Source organism: Bombina bombina, chromosome 5, assembly GCF_027579735.1.
Source record: "Bombina bombina isolate aBomBom1 chromosome 5, aBomBom1.pri, whole genome shotgun sequence".
Classification (NCBI taxonomy): Eukaryota; Metazoa; Chordata; class Amphibia; order Anura; family Bombinatoridae; genus Bombina; species Bombina bombina.
In genome coordinates, this window is record NC_069503.1 from 414,729,966 (window position 1) to 414,752,042 (window position 22,077).

The following is a 22,077-nucleotide window of genomic DNA, read 5'->3' on the forward strand; positions in this document are numbered from 1 at the left end:
TAAAATATAAAATAACCATATACATCACCAGCAAACCAGAATGAGAATTCAATATCCTGTGGCTCCTTGTTGGTCATACATGAGGGGATGTTCCACTATTTGCAAGGATACAGGCCTCAAAGTTATCTTTCTTATCCTAAGAAAGGGTCCCAACAAACTAGCACAACGTGTGTATCTCTGTTTTAGCCCAGTGAGTCTGCAGCCAAAAAGTCTCCAAGAGGTTTTTGGTTTTTTTTTTTAGAAATTTCTCTGAGTCTGTATCAGTCCCCTTCTCACAGCTAGTGTAGCAGCTTTTATCAGTGATCAGTGATAAGCCACTCATTTACTTCTAATCATTCCAACATAAAATTTGGTTATGCCCTTTGAGCCGGAGCTTACCTCTCATAGGTTACTGGGAAATGCCTCTCTGTTAACAGCCAACCCTTTTGGTTGTAATACTGGTTTTAGGCCATCAGACACAACAGACAGGAATGTAGTTTAATTAGCAAATACTTCTACAGAAAAATATATATGTTCATTTAATACATTTATATTTTATAGCTCAATAAATTATTTGGTTAATATGATATGGTATTATTTAATTTGATTGAGTCTGAGTATTCCAAGACCAAACATGGCATCATACCAATTCTATAATAAATATATATGCATATAGATATATATAACATACACATCCTCGTGCGTAATCTCACTATAATTTTCTACTCATAATATTCCAAAAGATGTATTTAAAAAGTCATATTTTTATGAGTGGACTAGTAGTATAAACCAATAATTTTAGTATGACATCAGTCAATCAGTCAATTGTCTTTCCTAACAATATTTCATTTCATATTTTGCTGTTATATTGCTTTTGATTATATCTCTAAATATCATACATACCTGCAATAGAGTTCTGTAGCAATATAATCATGACATATATATATATATATATATATATATATATGTATATATATAGGAGCATTATTATTATTAACTATATATTCCATTTTATTATGGCACATGTCTCAACAATGTTTAAAATATAGACCCCTATCTATGACATATTAATAGGATAACTAATTTCATCTGTATTCATTCATATATGGAATCTCACTGGTTTATCAGATGCCTGCAAGAAACAAAGAAGATGGTTTTTATTCTGTAGTAAGTTGGTTCAACATTTGAAATAGACAGTTATATATTCACTTTAGATATATTATATAAATCTTAGACACATCTCCCAGATTCATAAATATATATTATTTATGCAGTCTGAGTATTATAACTAAATCTGAAAATTATACAATTCATTTCAAATGAGCTTTTCATATGAACTTTTAACTTCCCATTGCTGATATTAAAGCTAGCAGATTTTCCCAGACGTACTATATGTGGATTGGACCTTCAAAGCAACTCTCATTTGTATCATCATACAAGTGCTAATTACTTACTTTCCTGAGGTTCTGTTGGCTTATCTGACTTAAAGTACAGAATTGTGTCTCTGTCACCACAGGGGGGCATCCTGAATTAACTTTATTACCAGTTCTTCTGGCAGTGATCAAAAGTTTATTTGAAGTGACATAATCTGAGACAAATGTTCTCTTTTGAACTCTGATGTCTTAAGCAGCGAGGGGTGTGGTCTGTTGTGGCTATAGGCAAATCAATTTATATTAAAGTAGATATTAACTAAAATGAATTATTAAATTATGTGATACATATGTAGTTTATCCAATGCAACTCAGCAATACCCTGCCAATATTGACTACAAAGAGAAGAAGGTATATGGGGGGTTTTTGTGCCCAAAAAGGAACACACTATTTATATCATGCTGACCAACACAATATAGGTCACATTAGCTCAATAGAGTAGACAACAGTTCTGGATCAGAGACAGAGGTACCTAACCAGACAATGACCCATACTGAACAACTGGCTACACATAATACATCTTTTTTATGGGAAATTATTACGGCAAACAAACCCCCTCACCAATGAAATGATGATACCATATAATGTAATCAATATCAGTGACTGGATACTGACAGATGAAGAAAATGACTTACTAAACAAGGGCTTAACCTTCATAACCTCCTTAAAGTTGGATGCATTTGAGACTTACATTGACATACAAAAATTCCAAAGATCACTTAGACTTAAATAATTTTTTGGCTCTAATGAAGGGTTCCACATAACAAATTGTCTTTATGAAACCAAGTAGATTTGACCTAACAATTTCAAATCCTAGCATTAAGACCTTTACAAGATTGGTTACTTCTGATATATTAAATACATGAATAGAACAGGGCAGACCGAACCTCAAACAAAGTGAGACAAGCAATACGTACATTAGCAGATGACCTGCATATAGTCATCAGAACTGCAGCTAAGGGTGGGGCCATAGTGATTATAAACTATACACAGTTTAGAGGAGAAATTCTCAGACAACTGAATGACCAGAAAACCTACGAGAGTAACAAAAGATCCACCTAGTTCATTTCAAGCAACTATTTACACTACCCTCTTTGAGGGTGTAAACCAGGGATGGATCACAAAAAGAGGTTCTTAACCACCTTCAGACCCAATATCCAATCCACCTGATATTTTATACATTACCTAAAATACACAAGGACCTGAATAATCCACCAGGCAGACTGATTGTTTCCGCCCGTAGCTCTCTGTTACAACCCATTGCGATATTTCTTGATGCCTATCTACAGCCATTTGTAATAAACATGAGGTCATACATTAGAGACTCTGGACAATTGATTGAACACCTCAGACAAGACTTGGAACAGGATGACGATATGGTAACAATGGATGTCAACAGTTTTTATACAGTTATACTCCATGGAGAGGGTCTTACCTCTATATCACGTACCCTGAATAGATACCCTTATGTTTGACCACCTCCTGATTTCCTGAAATTCTAGCAGTTTATGGGCACAGCAATGGGCTCTAATGTGGCCCCGGCTTACGCAACTATGAACATGTCCATAAGAGAATGCAAATATCACACACTACGGACGATATATTTATGAACTGTTTATATGTGGAAAGCAGACCCACTGGCCCTTTTCACAAGGGTTCATGAATTAAATACACCTTAAACTCCAATTATATTTAAGGTGCAATATGATAAATAACAGATTGATATCTAGGACCTCAAGATCTACAAGAATGGAAATGGTCTATGTGCTATACTATATACCAAGCCTAAGGATAGAAATTTTTTACTATATGCCACAAGTGACCACCCTCCACACACCAGGAAGGCAGTGGTTAAATCACAGATGACAAGAATAATCCGCAACAACACGGATTAAACTAACCGAACAGTATAAATGGCACTAATAAAGGACAGATTTCTACAACGAGATTATAAACCCAAACTCAACAGAGTTCATTCTGGCAAAGGTGAGAGCTAAACAACCAGCAACAAGGATGACTTTTAATACCATATATAACCATATATAACAAAGCTATAAATGAGATGTCCAAAGTACTAAAGAATAGATGGGATATTGTAAAAATTTACCCACTACTACCACTTGGAAATTTTGACCCACTGCGTGTGGGATTCAAAAGAGGTAGGAACCTACGGGATTTATTTATGATGACTAACCCCGAAAATGCTATGAAAAAGAACAGTGGCTGTGGACGAAGAGTTTGGTGCTGCTATCATTGTAGTGGATGCATTACCTGCAATGGAATGTTGCAGAGCAACACCATTCGAAATCCGCACACGAATAAGAGGTACAAAATCAAGCATTATAATACATGTACCATTAGTTTTTTCATTTACCAACTAAGCTACTGTTAAGGACTTTTTTACATTGGAAAAACTTCAGACAATGCAAAAATTAGAAAGGCTAACCACAGGGCTGCAATACGCACAGCCATCAAAGATCAAGCGAGTGACCAACCAGTGCCAAGGCATTTCTACACAGCAGGCCATACAGTGACTGATCTATGTTTCATACTCATAGATCACATAACCCCACTAAAGAGGGGAGGTGCTAGAAGCAAGAAACTCTTATGCCTGGAAGCAAGAAAGATGCATCGCCTGGGCACACTGCATCCACAGAGTCTAAACATGACCATAGATTGGCACTGTTTCTTAAAATCAATCCAAAAACCAACCATAAAGACCTCCTTTGTATTAGGTGAATATGCATTAACTAGATTATCTGGTTGATGTGAGCACCAAGAGTCACTATATGGGTACCTCTGAGTCATATTAGGGGTAAAATAAAAGTCTCCCCAGTTTGAGGGTCCCTATGCAATGGATTATAGCAGTCTGAAATGTTTTATTTAATGACCCACCCAGTGGTACATGAGCATACGAAGGAAACACAAAAAAATCCCTTTGATTGTCACTTGTCACAAGTAACCTGTGATCTATGTGTTACATGTTTTGATATTTGATGAATGGCTACAATGAAGTTTGTTCTAATTAAGCCATAGTTGTTTGTATGTTTCCATGACAATGGTTTTTGGCGCAATTTTTGCATTTTTGGGCAGGGTTTTTTGCCTATTTAAGTTGCACTGTTTGTTGTTACACACATGGTCTGAGGAAGGGGCCGCTGATCTCAAAAAGTCACTATTATGCAATAAAGAGAGGTCCCAACGCTGCTTTTTATCTAATGCTGGTATTACAAGTTTGGCAGGTAGAGGCTCACTGCTCACTTTTCTTCCGCGATTCAAGGCTACAGCAAATCCCCTTACGTCAATTGTGTATCCTATCTTTTTAATGGGATTTGGCTAAAATGGGGAAAATTTTTTTGGAGAAAGTGAGCGGTAGAGCCTCTACCTCCAAGACACCTGCCGCATATAAAAGTCAGTAGTTAAGAGTTTTTTGGGCTAACGCCGGAATATAAAGCTCTTAACTACGGTGCTAAAAAGTACACTAACACCCATAAACTACCTATGAATCCCTAAACCGAGGCCCCCCACATTCGCAAACACTATAATAAAATTATTTAACCCCTAATCTGCTGATCGGACATCGCCGCCACCTACATTATCCCTATGAACCCCTAATCTGCTGCCCCTAACATCGCCAACACCTACATTATACTTGTAAACCCCAAATATGCCCATCCTAATGTCGCCACCACCTACCTTCACTTATTAACCCCTAATCTGCCGACCGGACATCGCCGCCACTATAATAAATGTATTAACCCCTAAACCTCTGCACTCCCGCCTCACAAACACTATAATAAATTGTATTAACCCCTAATCTGCTGTCCCTAACATCGCCGCCACCTACCTACAATTATTAACCCCTAATCTCCCGCCCCCAACGTCACCGCTACTATAATAAAGTTATTAACCCATAAACCTAAGTCTAACCTTAACCCTAACACACCCCTAAGTTAAATATAATTTAAATAAATCTAAACAAAATTACTATCATTAAATAAATTAATCCTATTTAAAACTAAATACTTACCTATAAAATAAACCATAAGATAGCTACAATATAATTTAATAATTACATTGTAGCTATTTTAGGATTTATATTTATTTTACAGGCAACTTTGTATTTATTTTAACTAGGTACAATATCTATTAATTAGTTAATAACTATTTAATAGCTACCTAGTTAAAATAATTAAAAATTTACCTGTAAAATAAATCCTAACCTAAGTTGCAAATACACCTAACACTACACTATCAATAAATTAATTAAATAAATTAAATACAATTATCTAAAATAAAATACAAATAAATAAACTAAACTATATTACAAAAAACCAAACACTAAATAACAAAAAATAAAAAAATATTACAAGAATTTTAATCTAATTAACCTAATCTAAGCCCCCTAATAAAATAAAAAAGCCCCCCAAAATAATAAAATTCTCTATACTAAACTAAATTAAAATGTAATCAGCTCTTTTACCAGCTTTTTGCGGGGCAGAAGAGGTCCTCCATCCAGCAGAAGTCTTCATCCAAACGGCATCTTCTATCTTCAATCAATCAGAGCGGAGCGTGTCCATCTTCTATCCAGCCAACGCTGAGCCATCCTCTTCTTCCGATGTCCTAACGAAGAATGATGGTTCCTTTAAATGACATCATCCAAGATGGCGTCCCTCGAATTCCGATTGGCTGATAGGATTCTATCCGCCAATCGGAATTAATGTAGGAAAATTCCTATTGGTTGATGCTATCAGCCAATCGGATTGAAGTTCAATCCAATTGGCTGATTGGATCAGCCAATAGAATTGACCTTGCATTCTATTGGCTGATCCAATCAGCCAATCGGATTGAACTTCAATCCGATTGGCTGATAGCATCAACCAATAGGAATTTTCCTACCTTAATTCCGATTGACTGATAGAATCCTATCAGCCAATCGGAATTCGAGGGACGCCATCTTGGATGACGTCATTTAAAGGAACCTTCATTCTTCGTTAGGACATCGGAAGAAGAGGATGGCTCCACGTCGGCTGGATAGAAGATGGACATGCTCCTCTCCGATTGATTGAAGATAGAAGATGCCGCTTGGATGAAGACTTCTGCTGGATGGAGGACCTCTTCTGCCCCGATCGGATGAAGACTTCTGCCGGTCCGGATGTCCTCTTCTGGCCCATCTGTGCCCGGCTGGGTGAACACAGCTCAAGGTAGGGTGATCTTCAATGGATATAAATCAACAATCAGTTCCCCATAGCATGGGAAAAACAAACCTCTTCATGGTGTAGCAATTGGGATACCTCTGTATAGAGAAAAAACAATAGTGGATATACATACACTTACGCTCCTCTTGACAGCTCATCTACTCGATGCAAATACCTGGTTAATAGAAGCCATAAGGGTGGTTCTCTTTCTGGGCGGTTGCTGGTCTGTGTACCATGCTTGGAGCCTCCACGCTCTAACAAGCCACTCCGTTGGATGCCGCCAACACTAACTCACGCGGCTCATAGGTATGACATCACTGCTACGTGCCGACTTGCGGGGGGTAAGGAGTCCCCAATTTTTTCTAGTTCAATCGATGGTCCTCACTCATCCACTTCGTAAGTATCCTAGCTGGAAATGGTCACAGTTGCTGGAATATTTACTGCTGGCTCCTTAAAATGGCTCAATTCATGAAAACAAAAAGGATGCTGGAGTCACAGTAAAAAGTCAATATTTCCGCCCAGAGAGAGAACCACCCTTATGGCTTCTATTAACCAGGTATTTGCATTGAGTAGATGAGCCGTGAAGAGGGGGGTAAGTGTATGTATATACACTATTGTTTTTTCTCTATACAGAGGTATCCCAATGGGTATACCACGAAGGAGTTTGTTTTTCCCATGCTATGGGAACTGATTGTTGATTTATATTCAAGTGTGCGGCTTCACTTTACCCTGAATGTGGAACCTTTGTGCAGCGAAACACAGATTTGTAACTGGGATAGTCCTTATTTGTCTCTACAGTATAGCAAGCACTTAATGGAATTTCAGCTTTTATCCAGTATAGGACATACTTTTTTGTGAAAGACATTTCAAGGCTAATTGAGTACTCAGTTCTCATACATTTATATTGTCATTCATTGCACAGCTTTGGATGGGGCAGGCTGCTTATTGTTACACGGCACTTCAACAAGATGTTTCTACAAGTTACTTAAGAGGCACCTCTCTTTGGAGTAACTACGGGTCTGTTGTGGACACTTATATTGGGGCGTTATAGCTATTTCCAGATTAACTTTGAGAAACAGCATACATATGAAATATCCTATAACGAACGTCTATGACAAGAGAACTTTCTATATTTCTATATTTATTCCATCCCTCCTGTTAATTACATTGGTAGTCTTTCTTGATTAACCAATTCAGCAATATTGAAAACATTATTCTGGACAGTGTTTGCAAAATACGGACTTCAGTCAATTATTGTATATGTTACAACTTTGTGATTTTTTACAATTTTCAGCTTTCTTTGTGTTATGCAATCATCTTTTCGGTACATACAGCTGTTTAGTTCACATGTATGTCTGTAGACCTTAGGATTGAGTAATTTAGGCCATTTCTTACAATTATTCATATATTAGTGATTAATGTGATCACCATCATTTAAATTGCATATGGATATTTCTATACATTGATTAGTCATTTTAGATCTAGCACAATGCTATCTATAAGGGGATTATAATATTACTTCTCCAATGTCAGGTAAAATATGGTTATGGTAATTGCTAGTTACTTTGTATCACTTATATGGTTCTAATAGGGGTATTTAGGCAACACTGTGCACTTTACGATCTTGGAATTATACTTCAATATTTAAGTACAAAGTTAAGGGTGTTCAACACATAAATCACTCATAATAAGATCCTGACTTAATAAATTCAATTTGAGGAACACATAGTATTACGAGAGTCTAGGAAATAATCATGGAGGTGGCAGTTACTAATCAAGGAGGAGAATTTTTCTCTTTAAAAACCTTTCAGGAAAGAGATAATAGCACCCATGACTTAGAGGAAGTTTTTGTACAGATAGGTCTAAATTTACTCTAGCAAAACTGTTTGAAGAGATGGAATTTTTACTCCTAAAGAAATGCAAATTGAGATGGGATATAATGACCCTCAGTAAATATCAGGAATTAAAAATTATACCCAGGGATCTCAGAGTTAATAAATTTCCAACTTTCCAAACAGATGACCGTGAATTTATCAAAGAATGGAACATTATATTATCAGACTGTTCTCTTCGTCTAATGTTGCTTCTAGTTGAATACAAGACTAAAACCCTTAATGTAATTAGCCTACAGATAGAGACGATACAAGTAGAATTGAATCAGAGGAGAGAGGCATTAGAATACCCTAAATATGATGGCATTTTGCAGAAGACTCTAGCAGAATCTAAGCTATTGCTTATTACAACTAAGCATAATAAATATCTTAGAGATCAATCCGACTATGACACTAACAGGGTATATATTTGGAGTAAGAAGGACAGGCTTGAAGGTCGTAGAGCCTATAACAGGTCACTCGGCAGAGGAAGACACAGAGGCTTCTTTAATAATAATAACAAAAACAATAGGGATGGTGGAAATCAGGTTCACAAAGAAAGTGAAGTTGGGAATTACAAGGAGAAAAAGTTTCAGTTTTCAGAGAGTGAAGCAGAATTTTATGACGACAGCTCAGTGTCAGGTGGGGAGGAAAATGAGTCATCAAACCTCTTAGCACCAGCAGTTTCTGAGCAATTGGTAGTGAGACCAAAAGCATCTAGTACGGTTATGCCCTCTATTCTGAAAAAACAACATCAAGGGGGATCTAAGTACACCCCAGATGATGCATCCCCTGCAGGACAATCCAATACTGAAAGAGTTGCATAGGATGATCTGAGTGACAGACAAGATCTAGAGCAGGGAGGGGGGAGAGGAAGGGGGGGGCAGATAGGTCAGCAAAGGCAAAACCGTCAATCAACCAGACGGGGCAGATACGGGAGCAAATATCAGTGAATGGTGATATTAATGTCATTAATATATCTGATTACATTTTGTCCGACATGGAAATTAAAGTGCTGAGTTTGGGACTGGATTTTGTTCCGTCACAAAAGTTTAACTTGTTTAATACTTTAATTGATGTCAATAAATTAATCAGAGGGCTGACAGTACGTAAAATTTTTTACAATAAGGATACTGAAGATAGGAATGAGACTATTTCATATGATGAAACTAGACAAAAAAACACTAATGAATTTTACTTCAATGAAGGGTGTGATATCTTAAATTTGGAAGTATTATTACATGAGGGAATGACGGATGACTCTTTGTCCGTGTATCAAACCCCAAAATTTAAGGAAACCTCAAGGTTTTATCCTATACAATATAGAGGAGACACATTGGAAACTTTCCAGGAAAGGGTTGAAAGGGACTTGACACTACTACACCAGGCCACCCCTACCAATCAATATAACTTACATTTTAAAGAAAGAGAAGCTCTGAAAAGACTCCAAACTAATGAAAGCTTGGTTATCAGAAATGCTGATAAAGGTGGCTCGGTAGTAGTAATGTCAAGAACACAATTTGTTGCGGAAGCTGAAAGGCAGCTACATAACAACAGATACTATCAGGTTTTGGGAGGAGATCCCACTGATAGATACAAGAGAGAACTATCACAGATCTTCTATGATGGTAGGGAATTGGGAGTTTTGGATGAGTCTACCTGTGACTTACTCCTGGTGGACAATCCAGTAACTCCTATCTTTAACCAACTACCGAAGATACATAAATCCCTGGAGGGAGTCACAGTTAGAAATAAAAGTCAAAAGAGCAGCACTAACATCAAATTAAAAAAAAACTCTTTATTTTACTTACAGGCAAACAAGTGTGACATGGAATAAACGTCTGACGCGTTTCACGCCCCCTAGTGGCGTTTCATCAGAGACTACAGGTGTTCCTATACATGGCCCTCTTATACTGGGACATGTTAATTGCATATTTAACCCCTTAATGTCAAAATCAAACAAACATTAAAAGTATATGTATTTAACATAAAATATGCTACAGTATACATTACCCTATGTTCACTAAATCTGATTCAAATGGAAAGAACAATTATCATGTTTAATATACAAGGCTGTTTTGAAAAATAACTTCTTATTTTATTAATGTCTATACACTTAAGTGTTTCTTAATTTCCGTGTATCTAAATCCTTGGACATGTACTTTACTCAGTTTGACCTATTTTAAGATGGTATTAAGTATGTCATGATTCATACACTGAGATTTTACACAAGACCACTACATATTTATAATGTGTCCAAAATACTCACACTATCTAAATCTTTTAGTATTTAGTCACAGTTAGACCCATCGTGAGTGGCATAGGATCACTCCTAGAGAGGATCTCACAATGGTTAGATGGCATATTACAGCCCATGGTGGGGAGACTCACTAGTTTTCTACAGGATACAACACATGTCTTGAAATTGATGGAAAATGTGAATTGGGATGAAACTGATATGTGGCTCACTATTGATGTCAGGGCACTTTATACCTCTATACCGCACGACAGAGGTCTGGAGGCAATTGAATTTTTCTTGAGAAGAAATACAGGCTATTCTGATGATATAGTAGACTATGTGCTTAGGATAGTACAATATCTTTTGACACACAATTATTTCACCTTTGAGGAGGTTTTTTATCTCCAGAGATGCGGGACAGCTATGGGCGCTAAGTTTGCGCCCTTTTTCGCCAACTTCTATATGGGGTGATGGGAGCTGTCCTGCATCTATGGAGATGAGAACCCCTTCAGGAGTAATATACAATTTTACCAATGATATATAGATGATCTGCTCCTGGTGTGGAGGGACACAGTGGAAAACGCAGAGACCTTTGTCAAATGGTTAAACAATAATGACTTTGGCTTGGAGTTCACTTTTGAACTGAATAAGAATCAGATCAATTTTTTGGACCTCACTTTGAGAGGTATTCCCAGAGTCAGGATTAAAACCAAGGTCTATAGAAAGCCAATAACTGGTAACACACTACTCCACGCCAGGAGCAGTCATCCCAAACAGGTGTTCAGATCAGTCGCAAAGGGTTAGTTCACCAGACTCAAGCAAAATTGTAGTACAGGGAGTGCAGAATTATTAGGCAAGTTGTATTTTTGAGGATTAATTTTATTATTGAACAACAACCATGTTCTCAATGAACCCAAAAAACTCATTAATATCAAAGCTGAATAGTTTTGGAAGTAGTTTTTAGTTTGTTTTTAGTTATAGCTATTTTAGGGGGATATCTGTGTGTGCAGGTGACTATTACTGTGCATAATTATTAGGCAACTTAACAAAAAACAAATATATACCCATTTCAATTATTTATTTTTACCAGTGAAACCAATATAACATCTCAACATTCACAAATATACATTTCTGACATTCAAAAACAAAACAAAAACAAATCAGTGACCAATATAGCCACCTTTCTTTGCAAGGACACTCAAAAGCCTGCCATCCATGGCATGATCAGTGTTTTGATCTGTTCACCATCAACATTGCGTGCAGCAGCAACCACAGCCTCCCAGACACTGTTCAGAGAGGTGTACTGTTTTTCCTCCTTGTAAATCTCACATTTGATGATGGACCACAGGTTCTCAATGGGGTTCAGATCAGGTGAACAAGGAGGCCATGTCATTAGATTTTCTTCTTTTATACCCTTTCTTGCCAGCCACGCTGTGGAGTACTTGGACGCGTGTGATGGAGCATTGTCCTGCATGAAAATCATGTTTTTCTTGAAGGATGCAGACTTCTTCCTGTACCACTGCTTGAAGAAGGTGTCTTCCAGAAACTGGCAGTAGGACTGGGAGTTGAGCTTGACTCCATCCTCGACCCGAAAAGGCCCCACAAGCTCATCTTTGATGATACCAGCCCAAACCAGTACTCCACCTCCACCTTGCTGGCGTCTGAGTCAGACTGGAGCTCTCTGCCCTTTACCAATCCAGCCACGGGCCCATCCATCTGGCCCATCAAGACTCACTCTCATTTCATAAAGAGGATGATGTGGTCAAAATACTCATTTGCCTAATAATTCTGCACTCCCTGTAATATAAAGCAGTTTGAGAGACATGCTGATCAACTGTCAGATCGCTTGAAGGTGAGAGGATATAAGCCCTATGATATTAGTAAAGCAAGAGAGGAAGTCACTGCTTTAAACAGAAAGAATTTGCTTGACAAAGTAAAACCAAAGTCTAATAAGAGTGGAAGTATATATTTTGTAACGGATTACAGTGTCCAATATCACAAAATATGTCAGATAATAAGAAAACATTTTAGACTACTAGCAGCAGATAATGCGTTAGCCGATACGGTAGAGAAATGATGTAAATGCTCCTTCAGGAAGGGAGTTTCCATGGGAAATCTTTTGGCCCCTACTCAACTAAAGAGTACATGGAGGGAGGAGCCTAGTTCTTGGCTCAGATTCAAGGGAGTGTACAGGTGTAGCAACATTACATGTAAGGCATGTGAACACCTGTCAATAGGTGAAGGTTTCACATGTAGTGTCACTAACAAAAGCTACAGCCACAAAAAGTGCATGAACTGCAGTAGTAGTTTTTCAATATACTTAGCAGGCTATGTGGCCTGTAACCTACAGTATGTAGGAATGACAACAAGGGAGACACGAGTACGCATCAGAGAACACCTCTTGGACATCAAGGCAGGGACTCTGACCACCTCTCTCATCCAGCATTTTAAACTGATCCATAACAAGGAAAGTACACATTTCAAGTGGACTATAATAGAAACGGTGGATACTGAGCGAGGAGGGGGGGACAGAGAGGCAGCAGTTGCAAAAAAAGATGTGTTTTGGATATTCAAATTGGGGTCTAGGCATCCCACTGGATTAAATTCAGCCTATGACCTCATAAACCACTGATATTAGGGTGAATTTTGTATTGTATACTTTTTTATATTCACTCACCTATATATTGTATACACTAGTACTCAATTAAGAGTTGAAATACAATTAAAATATCTGTGAGTACAGAATTAATTTCTCAAATTTTAGGGATTCTGTCCCCATTGTATACAATTAATGGTACAGAATATTTTGTATATCTATCACATAGACATAAGTAAGTTTATTAGGTAAGGGTTATAAATTATAAACTATGAATTATGAATTATAAATATAAATTAAGTTCAAACTTTGAAACCCATATTAGTAAAATACTGTTTGGAATTTAGGGATTGTTACAGTTTGTCAGTAAATGGAATCATTTAGTAAAATGCAATAACAGCTGTAATAATCGTGCCTTAGCTACCTTTAAGGATTTAATGAGTATTATGTATATTTATGTATTTATTCACTCAAACACTGTGGTTATGACTTTATACAGAATTGAGTCTATATACAAAACAGGTAATTGATTTCGTAATAAGTTTAATATATTACATGCATACGTATGGTTAACCAGTTAAGAAGGAGTTAAACTGGTCACTGCCCTTTAGCCAATTAAATGTTTTTATACCCTTTATAAAGCCCATTAGTTATGAGGGAAATAGTGAGCTATGATTACGGCTTAAATGCCGAAATGCGTAAGCTTGACTACACACTGAAGGGCAGTTACTTTGTACACCTGTTTTATGGATAATAAAGCTGAAATATTGACTTTTTAAAGCGACTCCAGCATCCTTTTTGTTTTCATGATCTTCAATGGGGTAGTGTTAGGTTTATTTAAGGGGGATCAAGTGGGTTTTAGAATAGGGGTGTGTGAGTGGTGGGTTGTTATGTTGGGGGGGTATTGTATTTGTTTTTTTTACAGGTAAAAGAGCTGATTACTTTGGGGCAATGCCCCACAAAAAGCCCTTTTAAGGGCTGGTAAAAGAGCTGATTACTTTGTAATTTAGTTTAGGATAGGGAATTTTATTATTTGGGGGGGCTTTTTTATTTTATTAGGGGGCTTAGATTAGGTGTAATTAGATTAAAATTCTTGTAATATTTTTTTATTTTTTGTAATTTAGTATTTGTTTGCTTTTGTAATATAGTTTAGTTTATTTATTTGTATTTTATTTTAGATAATTGTATTTGATTTATTTAATTAATTTATTGATAGTGTAGTGTTAGGTGTATTTGTAACTTAGGTTAGGATTTATTTTACAGGCAATTTTTTAATTATTTTAACTAGGTAGCTATTAAATAGTTATTAACTATTTAATAGCTATTGTACCTAGTTAAAATAAATACAAAGTTGCCTGTAAAATAAATATAAATCCTAAAATAGCTACAATGTAATTATTAAATTATATTGTAGCTATCTTATGGTTTATTTTATAGGTAAGTATTTAGTTTTAAATAGGATTAATTTATTTAATGATAGTAATTTTATTTAGATTCATTTAAATTATATTTAACTTAGGGGGGTGTTAGGGTTAGGGTTAGACTTAGGTTTAGGGGTTAATAACTTTATTATAGTAGTGGCGACATTGGGGGCGGGAGATTAGGGGTTAATAATTGTAGGTAGGTGGCGGCGACGTTGGGGGGCAGATTAGGGGTTAATAAATGTACTATAGTGTTTGTGAGGCAGGAGTGCAGCAGTTTAGGGGTTAATACATTTATTAAAGTGGCGGCGATGTCTGGTCAGCAGATTAGGGGTTAATAAGTGTAGTTAGGTGGCGGCGACGTTGGGGGCGGCAGATTAGGGGTTTATAATTATAATATAGGTGGCAGCGATGTTGGGGGCAGTATATTAGGGGTTCATAGGGATAATGTAGGTGGCGGCGGTGTACAGAGCGGCAGATTATGGGTTAATAATATAATGTAGGTGTCAGTGATAGCGGGGGCGGCAGATTAGTGGTTAATAAGTGTAAGATTAGGGGTGTTTAGACTCGGGGTTCATGTTAGGGTGTTAGGTGCAGACATAACATTTTTTTTCCCATAGAAAACAATGGGGCTGCGTTAGAAGCTGGACGCTGCTTTTTTGAAGGTGTTAGATTTTTTTCCAGCCAGCTCAGCCCCATTTTTTCCTATGGGGAAATCGTGCATGAGCACGTTTTAGCCAGCTTACCGCTGACTTAAGCAACGCTGGTATTACAGTGAGAAGTGGAGCTAAATTTGCTCAACGCTCACTTTTCTGAGGCTAACGCAGCCATTCAGAAAACTTGTAATACCAGTGTTGGCTTAAGTGAGCGCTGGAAAAAAAGGCTTGTTAGCCCCGCAGGTCTTTACCGACAAAACTAGTAATCTAGGCGATAGTGATTGCAGTCTTTTTGTTCTTTCTATTATAATTCTCTGATCTGGCACCCTGGTTGACTGAGAGTGCAGATACCTTGATACCTTGGGACATTATATATATATATATATATATATATATACACACACACACACACATATATATATATATATATATATATATGTAGAAATAAGTAAAATGTGTCTCCTCAGTGTACTGAGTTGACCCAAGTGATACTCTGTTGTGGGCGCTGGTCAGAAGGTGTATAGGAAATAATGGCAGCTGTATAGGACATATACTGGGAGGGTTGTGAAGCCCTAGACAGTAAAAGAGAATATATATTCAAAGGTGGATACAGCGCCTATATGTCCAATATACTGATGTGGTATGTGAGGAATAAAGGATGGGAAAAAGCAAATAAGAACATAGAAAATAAAAGAAAAAATAAAAGAAAAATATATATATATTAAAATAAAATAACAATAAAAGGTCCAGCTAAAAATAGCATATAAAATATATAAACTCTGAAACGATGTTCATATGAGTCCTAGAAGTAATATAAATCGTAGTGAATCTCCAGATGTAGTGGTTGTATAGATATAGTTGGTATGTAATACCCTTACCAGATATTACCTCAATCGAATGAGGTAAGTATGCCGCACTGGGGGTATATATAGATGATTGGGTTTCCTCCTTGTATCCTGCTTGTGGTGTTCGTTGACCTCTTGGAGTATGCAGGGATATGCCTCTGATGATGAATAGATCCCTTATACTTCCTATGGATTCGTGGTTGGCCTCTTGGAGTGCTCTTTCTGCTCTGGTATTAACTTTCTCCGGCGTGAGGATACCCAGGGAGACACAAAGGAAATATATAGTGTAATACCGTTTATTTTCTTAAAAAAGCATAAAGATACAGTTTATATCGCACTCACATTTGACATCCTCAAACAGTATGAGGTATGTATATGGCACATATAATTTAGAGGAATCCTTTCCACAGGTTAGAATGGGATACAAAATCCCCAGTCACAATTACAGACCTCGCAAAGAATTTGCATACAGCTGTGGTGTATTTCAAAGTAAGCAAAGCAGTGCAGCATAAATGGCACATAAAGCACCGCTAGTGAGACTAGCTGCAAGGAGGAGCACAATCTTATCAAAAGACAACAAAATGGAACATGAATTAAAATGTGTATACAAACAAGTCAATTCCCTAACGCGTTTCAAAGGTTTGAATCCTTCTTCTTCAGAGGGTTAGATGGAAAGCTGGGCCGTTATCGGTTGTTTTGTACGCTTCGGGCGGCGGCACGCCCTCAGCGTATAATTGGTCATATGGGCCCGCGTTACGTGACGTTAGTTTCACGTTTGTTTGAGTATGGTGAGTATACTGCTTTTGTGTATTGGTTGGTTACACATCAGTACACGTGATTGGGCAAAAACGTATCCTGATAGGTCCAATACAGCAGAGATTTATGGGATATGTAGTTTTCAGGATACTTAATATTTTCAATTGTCATTTTTGAAGACATTCTTATCGATATATTCATATAGTGTGATCGGTATTTTTGTATGATTATTATTTTATGATACATACATATTGCTTGTTTATTTAAAAGCTCGTATATGGTTAGGTTTTACTTTATAGGGTATTTATTGTACGCTCCATTACGTTTTGGAATACAGTATATATAAGGGACATTTCGGTATAATAAGTTTCTTATGATTATTAAATTATATGTAGCCCCTTTGAGTAGTTATTATTTCGTCTATAGTAAGAATATATCTTTAGTGTATATTTGAGTCCTGTTCTTATGTATATGATATAAGCTATAACTTGATACATCGTGATTCTGGAGTCCAGGGCTTAGACTGATCTCATAGGCTAGTTAGTATCTGCATATTTATAGTTCCTGTTTTATATATTACTCAGATCATTTGGTCACAAAGTAGTTAGTGTGTCATAATAAATACGTATCTATGTACCACATTATATTTTTGTTGGTATTAGTTATGGAATAAATGATACTATAATGTATGTTATTAATTCTTAATCTTGTAAAAAATGAATTGATATGAGTGCCACATACATGTTGTTACAAGAGTTACTGCATACTCTGTAATTTTAGAATTATATGACTCACTGGATAAGGAAAGCTGCTATATCTATGTCTTTATTGAGGCCTTTGGGGGTCATGGAATCTAGTTTGTGTATCCATTGTGTTTCCCTTCGTCTTAGATGGAGTTCTCTACTTATACCCTCCGGGGGATCCCTGATGTGTTCAAGTATAGTGCCTCTCAGACATGCTGGATTAGAATTGTGTATTAAACGAAAATGGTTTGATACACTATGTTTTTTGAAGCTACTTTCTATATTTCTAATGTGTTCCAGAAGTCTGGTCTTGTAGGGTCTAATAGTGCGCCCTACGTATTGTAGCCCACAGTTACATTCGATTAGATACACTACATAATCTGTTTTACAGTTAGTAATTGAATCCAATTCCCAGCTTTTATGGTTTGAGAATGAAGTAATTTTTTTGGTGGGTTTATTATTATTGTAGTGATGTTTGCAAGCCTCACAATTGAGACGGTTGCATTTAAAGAAGCCTTTTGTCTTGTTTTGCAGCCAGTTGGTAGTTTTTATAGTTTTGTTTGTTGATTTTAATTTACTTGGTGCTATGGTTGCTCTGATATTTTTGCCCTTTCTAAAGACTAGTTTAGGGTTATTTTTAGTTATTTCATTCAAAAGGGTATCCTTTTTCAATATATGCCAGTGTTTATTTAAGATGGTTTTAATGGCATTAGCACCTTCATTGTATGTTGTGATCATTAGTGGTATGTCTTTTCGTTTTTTGGTATTTTTATTAAGATTTGTTAGTAGTGTATTTCTATCCATTTTATTTACCTTATTAAATGCCTTGTGTATGTTATCAGCTTTATATCCTTTGTTTAATAATTTATTAGTTAAAATATTTGATTCATGTAGGAAGTCTGTCTGTCTGGAACAATTTCTTTTTATGCGTTGAAATTGACCATATGGTATGCTTTGTATCCAGGCCGGATGATGGCAGCTGGTAGCTGTTAAATAACTGTTACTATCAGTAGCTTTGCTGTATAATTTTGTTTGGATGGAATTTTCTTCATGATAAAGTATGAGGTCAAGGAATTCAATTTCTTTTGAATTAGTTTTATCTGTAAATGTTAAATTAAAATCATTGATATTGATGTGGTTTACAAAGTCTTGGATTGTGTTGTTATTGTCCTTGTGTTCCCATGATAAAGTATGACCTCATACTTTATCATGAAGAAAATTCCATCCAAACAAAATTATACAGCAAAGCTACTGATAGTAACAGTTATTTAACAGCTACCAGCTGCCATCATCCGGCCTGGATACAAAGCATACCATATGGTCAATTTCAACGCATAAAAAGAAATTGTTCCAGACAGACAGACTTCCTACATGAATCAAATATTTTAACTAATAAATTATTAAACAAAGGATATAAAGCTGATAACATACACAAGGCATTTAATAAGGTAAATAAAATGGATAGAAATACACTACTAACAAATCTTAATAAAAATACCAAAAAACGAAAAGACATACCACTAATGATCACAACATACAATGAAGGTGCTAATGCCATTAAAACCATCTTAAATAAACACTGGCATATATTGAAAAAGGATACCCTTTTGAATGAAATAACTAAAAATAACCCTAAACTAGTCTTTAGAAAGGGCAAAAATATCAGAGCAACCATAGCACCAAGTAAATTAAAATCAACAAACAAAACTATAAAAACTACCAACTGGCTGCAAAACAAGACAAAAGGCTTCTTTAAATGCAACCGTCTCAATTGTGAGGCTTGCAAACATCACTACAATAATAATAAACCCACCAAAAAAATTACTTCATTCTCAAACCATAAAAGCTGGGAATTGGATTCAATTACTAACTGTAAAACAGATTATGTAGTGTATCTAATCGAATGTAACTGTGGGCTACAATACGTAGGGCGCACTATTAGACCCTACAAGACCAGACTTCTGGAACACATTAGAAATATAGAAAGTAGCTTCAAAAAACATAGTGTATCAAACCATTTTCGTTTAATACACAATTCTAATCCAGCATGTCTGAGAGGCACTATACTTGAACACATCAGGGATCCCCCGGAGGGTATAAGTAGAGAACTCCATCTAAGACGAAGGGAAACACAATGGATACACAAACTAGATTCCATGACCCCCAAAGGCCTCAATAAAGACATAGATATAGCAGCTTTCCTTATCCAGTGAGTCATATAATTCTAAAATTACAGAGTATGCAGTAACTCTTGTAACAACATGTATGTGGCACTCATATCAATTCATTTTTTACAAGATTAAGAATTAATAACATACATTATAGTATCATTTATTCCATAACTAATACCAACAAAAATATAATGTGGTACATAGATACGTATTTATTATGACACACTAACTACTTTGTGACCAAATGATCTGAGTAATATATAAAACAGGAACTATAAATATGCAGATACTAACTAGCCTATGAGATCAGTCTAAGCCCTGGACTCCAGAATCACGATGTATCAAGTTATAGCTTATATCATATACATAAGAACAGGACTCAAATATACACTAAAGATATATTCTTACTATAGACGAAATAATAACTACTCAAAGGGGCTACATATAATTTAATAATCATAAGAAACTTATTATACCGAAATGTCCCTTATATATACTGTATTCCAAAACGTAATGGAGCGTACAATAAATACCCTATAAAGTAAAACCTAACCATATACGAGCTTTTAAATAAACAAGCAATATGTATGTATCATAAAATAATAATCATACAAAAATACCGATCACACTATATGAATATATCGATAAGAATGTCTTCAAAAATGACAATTGAAAATATTAAGTATCCTGAAAACTACATATCCCATAAATCTCTGCTGTATTGGACCTATCAGGATACGTTTTTGCCCAATCACGTGTACTGATGTGTAACCAACCAATACACAAAAGCAGTATACTCACCATACTCAAACAAACGTGAAACTAACGTCACGTAACGCGGGCCCATATGACCAATTATACGCTGAGGGCGTGCCGCCGCCCGAAGCGTACAAAACAACCGATAACGGCCCAGCTTTCCATCTAACCCTCTGAAGAAGAAGGATTCAAACCTTTGAAACGCGTTAGGGAATTGACTTGTTTGTATACACATTTTAATTCATGTTCCATTTTGTTGTCTTTTGATAAGATTGTGCTCCTCCTTGCAGCTAGTCTCACTAGCGGTGCTTTATGTGCCATTTATGCTGCACTGCTTTGCTTACTTTGAAATACACCACAGCTGTATGCAAATTCTTTGCGAGGTCTGTAATTGTGACTGGGGATTTTGTATCCCATTCTAACCTGTGGAAAGGATTCCTCTAAATTATATGTGCCATATACATACCTCATACTGTTTGAGGATGTCAAATGTGAGTGCGATATAAACTGTATCTTTATGCTTTTTTAAGAAAATAAACGGTATTACACTATATATTTCCTTTGTGTCTCCCTGGGTATCCTCACGCCGGAGAAAGTTAATACCAGAGCAGAAAGAGCACTCCAAGAGGCCAACCACGAATCCATAGGAAGTATAAGGGATCTATTCATCATCAGAGGCATATCCCTGCATACTCCAAGAGGTCAACGAACACCACAAGCAGGATACAAGGAGGAAACCCAATCATCTATATATACCCCCAGTGCGGCATACTTACCTCATTCGATTGAGGTAATATCTGGTAAGGGTATTACATACCAACTATATCTATACAACCACTACATCTGGAGATTCACTACGATTTATATTACTTCTAGGACTCATATGAACATCGTTTCAGAGTTTATATATTTTATATGCTATTTTTAGCTGGACCTTTTATTGTTATTTTATTTTAATATATATATATTTTTCTTTTATTTTTTCTTTTATTTTCTATGTTCTTATTTGCTTTTTCCCATCCTTTATTCCTCACATACCACATCAGTATATTGGACATATAGGCGCTGTATCCACCTTTGAATATATATATATATATATATATATATATATATATATATATATATATATATATATATATATATATATTGTGTACATGTTAGGCTACAAGAAAAAAATGTAAAAAGCCAGCTTTTTAATCCTAAAAATAGACTATCTTACATCAGTGTAGTTCATTTTATATCAGTTGACATAGAAGTAACTGTTTTCATTGACATAGAATGTCAAGGTGGTTGAAGTAAATAATACCTCTTAGAGGACAAACTGGACATTTATCATTGGTGAGGCACTGCGCTTTCAAAACCCCAAAGGTTTCTTCTTCAATCTATTTCTCTAAGCGGTATCTCTATAACTTGATTTTC